Raw genomic sequence first — 8,786 nt, 5'->3', positions numbered from 1 at the left:
TCATCTCTTTGGTAGAGACAGGTACTAGAACTCTGTGGCAGAGCCACGTGTAAAATGAAGAGTTGCTCCTAAAGTCCTCGGCATGTAACTAACGAGCCCAGTCATCACTGGCAGCCTGTACCTTAAGGTTGGAGCACAGTGGTTTCTAAAACAGCACACACAGGCAGTATCTCAGTTACTTCCACCCCATTTCTGCACCCCACCCCTGCACTTTAGCAGTAACTTTTGAGGGGGAAAGGGAGATGGAGGTGGACAGTACAGGGCAGGTTTAGAACGAATGCATTCTAACCGAGCCAGCGTGCCCACCCTCGGCTCTGCTCCAAGCTGGGACTTTAGCCGCAGAGAGCCCCAGTGGAGACAGCAGATGGTTTCTACTGAGATACGGAGCTTAATTGTCTGCTTCTCAGCACCATCAACAGCTGCTCTCTCTGCTTCAGCCATTTCCAAAGTGTGGTCGAGACGAAGTAGCCTTTACCATGCTTTTCAGACGTGTACAAGTCACCAGAAGGCTTTTGAGCCCCAGATCCACCTACAGAAACAGTGATTTGGTGGGGAAGAGGTCTTCATTACAATGGAATGATTTGTGAGGCTCGAGGTATATATAGCTCAGTCTTAGAACACTCGAGGAGCATGTGTAAGCTTCTAGACCTCAGTGCCAATTAAATAAATAAATGGTTTAATGGAACTTGGGGTATTCTATCCCTAGTCACTATGGCTTAGATAATATTAAAAGTTCATATGCTACGCTTCATTCCCAGCAGATGATGCTACCGGGAAATGGTGGAGCCGTTAAGTCACTGAGTCTAGCAGAGGAAGGTAGATTACTAGGGATATTCCTTTGAAGGAGGAAAACTACAACCCTTCCTCTTCCTCTTTCACTGCTGGTCACTATGAGAACTGATTTTTCCAGGATGCGTCCTCACTTTAACATCCTACCTCCCAACAAGTGCAGAAGCAAAGGGATCCTCTGACCATAAGAAGAAAGCTCCAAAAGTGTGAGACCAAATCAACCCTTCCTGTTTTTAAGTTGATTTAATCTCACTCATTTTGTTACAGTGACGGAAAGCTGACTGGTACACAAATGCATCCTCCTTTTCCCTCCTTGCCTAACATTTTACTGATTCCAGACAGTGGAGGCAGAGGTAAGGAGGAAAGAAGAAATAACCCCACATCCTATTCCAGAATATTGCAGCCCATTAACAGCTTTCTCTGGAAGGAAAAGAGAGACAGCTGAGATCTATCAAACAAACAGTTCATACTAGGGATCATTTCCACATGGAAGCCTGTTACATTAGTGGTGTCTTCCAGAAGGATTAGCCTCTTCGTACATAAAAATATTTTAAGATTTCTTTCAAGTATCCAAACTGTTGGCAAGCCATATAAGTTGCAGAACGTCCTCTTGTCTCTACAAGGTCGTCATGTTCTCGGGTTAAACAGGGAGAGCCAGGAAAGAAAGAGTCATGCTCTAAGACCCTCCTGCAATCAACGCAAGAATGGACTGAGAGACTGAAGTGTTCCAGCCCTAAGCTGTGAAAGGCACATTTTTTTTTAACCCTAGTAAGTAGGTAAGCACCAGTCAAGAAGAAGATTTTTGTTGTTGTCATTGTTAAATAAAAAAGTCGACTCTGAAAGGGAAAGGTCAGGCTTAGGAAGCACGGAGTTTGTTAGGAGTACACTAGTCAAACCAATCAAAGCTCCTGCTCTCTCAGTTACCAAGAGCGCTGACTGATGTGGTCCCACAGGCTCCCCCTGAGGATTGCTCTCGGTGCCAACAGAGGCTGCTCTGTCAAAGGTTGTGCCCTACCCTCGATCAGCTAATTCGAAGAATTCCAGGGCTCAAGGACTAGATCTGTGTGCTGGTTTATTTGGACTCTGGAATTTGTTCTGGATGTATCCAGGAAAAGTGGGGGGGGGGGGTGGTGAGATCATCATTTAAATATTTAAATTAGCATCCACACTTCCAGTAAAATGAGCAAGGCGAGCTGTCCTCTGTAGTGTGGGTGGGTCCCCTCCAACCAGGTGACAGTCCTACTAGGACAAAGATTGATCTTTCCCAGAAGAGAATTTGATTGAAACTCTTTCCAACCTCTAACCGTTCAGCCTGCCACAGAGAATTGGACTTGACAGTCTCCACTTTTGAGTTAGACAGTTCCAGAAAAGAAACCACATTTCTCCCTTCCTTTTTCTCTACAAGCCCTCCCATATAGCTCTTTTGCTCTCCTCCAAACCCAAAACTCACCTTTTTGGCTAATTGTTATTGCATGCATATATACTCCTGTATATAATCATTCAGTTCATATATTGCTACTTATATGTATGTTTTTAGGACTGACCATTTGGCACTGAACAATTGATGTGCTTTTCCCTGGGAACAGCATGTCTCTCTGTCCTAGGTTTCCACAGTTGCCGGCGTTCTTGGTGAAGATCTGAGACCTTATGGGCTTTCCTTTGTCTGGCTTGTCATATTCATTATTGGTGTCATTCTTCCTTAGCTCATAATGGATTGTCACATTGGTGAGACTTTGTGAGTATAGAAGACATAATCTCATTTTATTTAAATCTCCTTGAAGTTATTCTCTTACAATCTTTCAGCCCCATCTTCTACAACATATTCTTTGGGGCTGGGCTCCACAACTCTATGTTTTGATTGGTTGTGGTATTCTGTAACCATCTGCATCTGTTGCAAAGAGAAGTTTCTTTGATGAGGGGTGAAGTCTACAATTATCTATGGGTATAAAGACAAATATTAATAGATTGTTATTAGAGATTAGACTGGTTTAGTAAATTAGTGGTTGTAGATTCTTCTCTGAGAACCATGACTTTACTACCACTGAGCTGTTGGTTACTGCCAAGGTATGTGTGCCATTACTGCACCCTTAGGGTTATTGTGCCATGTGATCATGATGTGGACCATAGGAATCATAATCCGGGTAGGGCTATTGGTTGACACTTTCTAGTACCATGAAAGCCACTCCTCGGGGGGAAACCTTCAGGTCAGTTCTATCTCAGGGGTCTTTGGGCTCTATTTCTGAAGTGCATGGTGTCTTCAGCAATAGAAGCTTACTCTCTGCCTCTAGGGGGTAACCAAGGAAAACAGTAATGGGCTATATGTTTTGTGAGTCTCTTGGATAGCCCTGGACAACATTTCAAAGATTAAAAATTAATTTCTGGTTTTGGACTTTGTGGGAAGGGGGTTAGGTGGCCTTTGGCTCTTGGAGAAAACACCATGCTGAGATGAGAAAAGTTCATTAAAACTATACATGTATTTATATGCAGAGTTACATTTATTATGGTGCTTCTGTTTTGTAAATAGCTAATAGTATAATGTGTTTTGGTTTTTCAGATGTCATTATTGCTATTTTACCCATCTTTCTCCTTCTGCATTTACCTCCCCCTTCCAAGAGTTACCCCTTCTTTCCTATTTCCCCTATGTATGTCAGGGATGAAGCCAACTTGGTCGTGGTGAACAATCTCTTTGACCTATGTCTGCATTTTGTTAAAAAGAATTTTAATGAGTATTTATTTAATCTATGTTCATTAGGGATATTGGCCTGCAGTTTTCTTTCTTTTATTTTTTTCTTTCCCACTGTTTACTGTTGCTGCTGCTGCTGTTGTTGTTGTTGTTGTTGTTGTATCTCAGAATGATACTGACTTCAAAGACAGAGTTTGGGATGACTCCTTATGGTTGTTCTGGTTGGTTTTGGTTTTGATTTCTTTTTTGTTTGCCTGTTTGTTTGTTTGCTTGTTTGTTAATAGTTTAAGAAGGATTGGCTAGATTGGTTATAGATCTTTTTTGAAGGTGAAATAGAATTTTACTGTGCATCCATCTGGTCCTGGACTTAAATTTTTATGGGGGGGGGCTTTTTACTATTTCTTTTTTCTTTCCTTTTTTTTTTTTTGCTAATTAAATTTTTATTGAATATTTTATGTATTTATATTTCAAATGTTATTCCTTCCCTCCTCACATCCCCCCTCCCTCATCTTCTGCCTCTATAAAGATTCTCCCACTCACTGCCTGGCATTCCCATACACTGGCGAAATGAGCCTTCACAGGACCAAGGACTTCTGTTTTTATTGATGCCAGACAATGCCATCCTCTGCTACATATGCGGCTGAAGCCATGGGTCTCTCCATGTGTACTTTTTGGTTGGTGGTTTATCCTGGGAGCTCTGGGGGAAGGGAGAGGCTGGTTGGTTGATATTGTTGTTCTTCCTATGGGGTTACAAGCCCTTCAGCTCCTTCAGTACTTTCTCTAACTCCTTCATTGGGGACCCCTTGCCCAGTCTGATGAGGATGCAAGCATCCTCATCTGTATCAGTAAGGCTTTGTCAGAGCCTTTCAGGAGACATCCATATCTGGCTCCTGTCAGCAAGCACTCCTTGGCATCAGTAATAGTGACTGGGTTTGGTGGCTAAATAGGGGATGGATCCCCAGGTGGGGCAGTCTCTGGATGACCTTTCCTTCAGTCCCCGCTTCACTCCTTGGCCCTGTATTTCCTCTTGTTTTGTTCCCCCTTCTAAGAAAAACTGAATCTTCCACATTTTGGTCTTCCTTCTTCTTGAGCTTCATATGATCTGTGAATTGTTTTGTGGGTATTCTGAGCTTTGGGGCTAATATCCACTTATCAGTAGGTGCATACCATCTGTGTTCTTTTATTACTGGGTTACTTCATTCAAGATGATAGGTTCTAATTCCATCCATTTGCCTAAGAATTTTATGAAGTCATTGTTTTTAGTAGCTGAATAGTACTTCATTGTGTAAATGTACCACATTTCCTATATCCATTCTTCTGTTGAAGAACATCTGAGTTCTTTCCAGGTTCTGGCTATTATAAATAAGGCTGCTATGAACATGGTGGAACACGTGTCCTTGTTGTATGTTGGAGCATCTTTTGGGCGTATACCCAGGAGTGGTATAGCTGGGTCCTCAGGTAGTACTATGTCCAATTTTCTGAGGAACTGCTGGACATATTTCCAGAGTGGTTAAACCACTTTGCAGTCCCAACAACAGTGGAGGAGTGTTCCTTTTTCTTCATATCCTCACCAGCATCTGCTGTCACCTGAGTTTTTGATCTTATCCATTCTGACTGGCGTGAGGTTTAATCTCAGGGTTGTTTTGATTGGCATTTCCCTGATGACTAAGGATGTTGAACATTTCTTTAGGTGCTTCTCAGCCATTCAGTATTCCTCAGCTGAGAATTATTTGTTTAGCTCTGTATCCCATTTTTAATAGGGTTATTTGGTTCTCTGGAATCTAACTTCTTGAGTTCTTTGTATATATTGGATATTAGCCCTCTATTGTATGTAGGATCGGTAAAGATCTTTTCCCAATCTGTTGGTTGTCAATCTGTACTCTTGACAGTGTCCTTTGCCTTACAGAAGCTTTGCAATTTCATAAGGTCCCATTTGTTTATTTTTGATCTTAGAGCATAAGCCATTGGTGTTCTGTTTAGGAAATTTTCCCCTGGGCCTATGGGTTCAAGGCTCTTCCCCACTTTCTCTTCTATTAGTTTCAGTGTACCTGGTTTTATTTGGAGGAACTTGATACACTTGGACTTGAGCTTTGTACAAGGAGATGAGAATGGGTCAATTTACGTTCTTCTACATGCTGACTCCAGTTGAACCAGCACCATTTGTTGAAAATGCTGTCTTTTTTTTTTTCATTGAATGATTTTAGCTCCTTGGTCAAAGATCAAGTGTGGGTCTTCAGTTTCTGGGTCTTCAATTCTATTTTATTGATCTACCTGCCTGTCTCTGTACCAATACCATGTAATTTTTATCATGATTTCTCTGTAATAAATCTTGAGGTCAGGGATGGTAATTCCCCCAGAAGTTCTTTTATTGTTGAGAATAGTTTTTGCTCTCCTGGGTTTTTTGTTATTCCAAATGAATTTGAAAATTGCTCTTTCTAACTCTATGAAGAATTGAGTGGGAACTTTTATGGGGATTGCATTGAATCTGTAGATTGCTTTTACTAAGATGGCCATTTTTCCTAAATTAATTCTGCCAATCCATGTGCATGAGAGATCATTCCATTTTCTGAGATCTTTTTCAATTTTTTTTCTTCAGAAACTTGAAGTTTTTGTCATACAAATCTTTTGCTTGCTTGCTTAGAGTCACACCAAGGTATTTTATATTATTTGTGACTATTGTGAAGGGTATCAGTTCCATAATTTCTTTCTTAGCCTGTTTATCCTTTGAGTAGAGGAATTCTTCTGATTTGTTTTAGTTAATTTTATATCTAGTCACTTTGCTAAAGTTGTTTATCAGGTTTGGAGTTCTCTAGTGGAATTTTTGGTGTCCCTTAATTATACTATCATATCATCGGCAAATACAGTTTGACTTCTTCCTTTACAATTTGGATTCCTTTGGCCTCCTTATGTTATCTAATTGCTCTGGCTAGGACTTCAAATAATATATTGAATAGCTAGGGAGACAGTGGGCAGCCTTGTATAGTCCCTGATTTCAGTGGGATCATTTCAAGTTTCTCTCCATTTAGTTTGATGTTGGCCACTGGTTTGCTGTATATTTAAAGCTGTATATTGCTTTTACTGTATTTAGGTATGGGCTTTGAATTCCTGATATTTCCAAGACTTTTAACATGGAGGGGTGTTGAATTTTGTCAAATGCTTCCTCAGCATCTAATGAGATGATAATATGTTTTTTTCTTTGAGTTTGTTTATATAGTGAATTATGTTTATGGATTTCCATGTATTGAATTCTCCCTGCATCCCTGGGATGAAGCCTACTTGATCATGGTAAATGGTCATTTTGATGTGTTCTTGCATTTGGTTTGAGAGAATTTTATTGAGTATTTTTGCATTGATATTCATGAGAGAAATTTGTCTGAAGTTCTCTTTCTTTGTAGGGTCTTTGTGTCATTTAGGTATGAGCATAAATGTGGATTCAAAGAACAAATTGAGTAGTGTTCCTTCTGTTTATATTTTTTGGAATAGTTTGAAGAATATTGGTATTAGGTCTTTGAAAGTCTGATAGAATTCTGCACTAAACCCATTTGGTCCTGGGCTTAGAAATAATCAAACTCGGAGCTGAAATCAACCAAGTAGAAACAAACAAACAAACAAACAAAACCTATACACAGAATCAAAAAAAAAAAAAAAAAAAAAAAAAACAGCAGCTGGTTCTTTGTAAAAATCAACAAGATAGATAAACCCTTAACCAGACTAACCAGAGAGCACAGAGACAGTATTCAAATTAACAAAATCAAAAAGAAAAAGGGAGGCATAACAACAGCAACAGGAAATTCAAGAAATTACCAGATCCTACTACCAAAGCCTATATTCAACAAAACAAAAAATATAAAGGAAATGGACAATTTTCTAGACAGATATCAGATACCAAAGTTAATCAGGATCAGATAAACCATCTAAACAGTCCCATAACCCCTAAAGAAATAGAAGCAGTCATCAAAAGTCCCCCAACCAAAAGAACCCACAGGACTAGGATGGAATTAGTGCAGAATTATTACTATTTTAAATCTCCTTGATGGTTGTGGGTCTGTTTAAGCTGTTGACTTCTTCATATTTTAATCTTGTTGGTTTGACTTGCTCTAGAAGAATCAATCATATTTTTAGATCTTCCAACTTAATGGAGTATAGGTTTTTAAAATGTTCCCTTAGAACATTCTGCCTTTCTTTTGGGCCTGCTCTAATGTTTCCCTGTTCATTTCTGATTCTCTTAACTTGGGTCCTCTTTTTTTCTTTTGGTTTGTTGGGCCAAGAATCTATCAATTTTGTTTTCTTAAAGAGCAAGTTCTGAATTTGTTGATTCTTTGAATTGTTTTCTTTTTTTTTTTTATTTCATTGATTTCTGCTCTGATTTTTATTATTTCTTGCCCTCAACTTGGTTTGAATTTGGTTTGTTAATGTTTTTTTCCAAGTTTGTGAGTTCCATCATTAAGCCATTTGTTTGTGATCTTTCCAATTCACTTAATCTGGGCACTAAAAGCTATATATTTTCCTTGTAGGACTATTTCCAAAACATCCCAGAGATTTTGTTGTATCGTGTCTTCTTTTCATTGTTCCTGTAAACTTTTTAGTTTTCTTTTGATTTCTTCTTTGACTCATTCATGATTGAGCAATGAGTCTGCACACTTACTAGAGTTTTGATTATCTGCTATCAGAAAGTTTCATTGTATTGTGGTCAGATAGGATACAAGGAGTTATTTATTTCTTGTTTGAATCTGTAAGGATATGTTGTGTGTCCCAGAATATGGTCTATTTTCAAAAAGCTTCCCTGTGCTGCTGGCTGAGCAGAATGTGTTCTTGGTGTTAGAATATTCCGTAGGCACCTGTTAAGTCCATCTGATGTCAATTAATTGTGAGGTTTCTTTATTTTTTGTTCAGATGGCTTGTCTACTGGGAAAATGATGTATTTAAATCACCTACTACTAATGAGTTCATGTTAATCTGTGTTTTGTTTTGTTTTACTTTGCTTAAAGTAAAACTGGGTGTCCTTGTATTTGGGGCATATGTGTTTAGATAGTAATGACTTCTTGGTTCACAGTTCTCATGATTGGAATGGAGTGTCTCTCTTTACCTCTTCTGACTGGTTCCAGTTTGAAGTCTAATCTGTCTGGTCCCATTTTATTGTGTACTGTCTCTCCTTTTACTCTAAGGTAGTGTCCATCTTTAAACTGAGATGTACCTCAATCAGGCAGCTGATAATGCACTTCTTTTACTCAGACTGTGTCTTTAACTGGAGAATTGAAGCCTTGCTATTTAAGGTTCTTATTAAACTGTGAATGTTAGTTATGGTCATCATGTT

This window comes from Micromys minutus (genome assembly GCF_963924665.1).
Source record: "Micromys minutus genome assembly, chromosome: 17".
Classification (NCBI taxonomy): domain Eukaryota; kingdom Metazoa; phylum Chordata; class Mammalia; order Rodentia; family Muridae; genus Micromys; species Micromys minutus.
The sequence above is the reverse complement of the archived record's forward strand: the minus strand, read 5'-3'. Positions refer to the sequence as shown.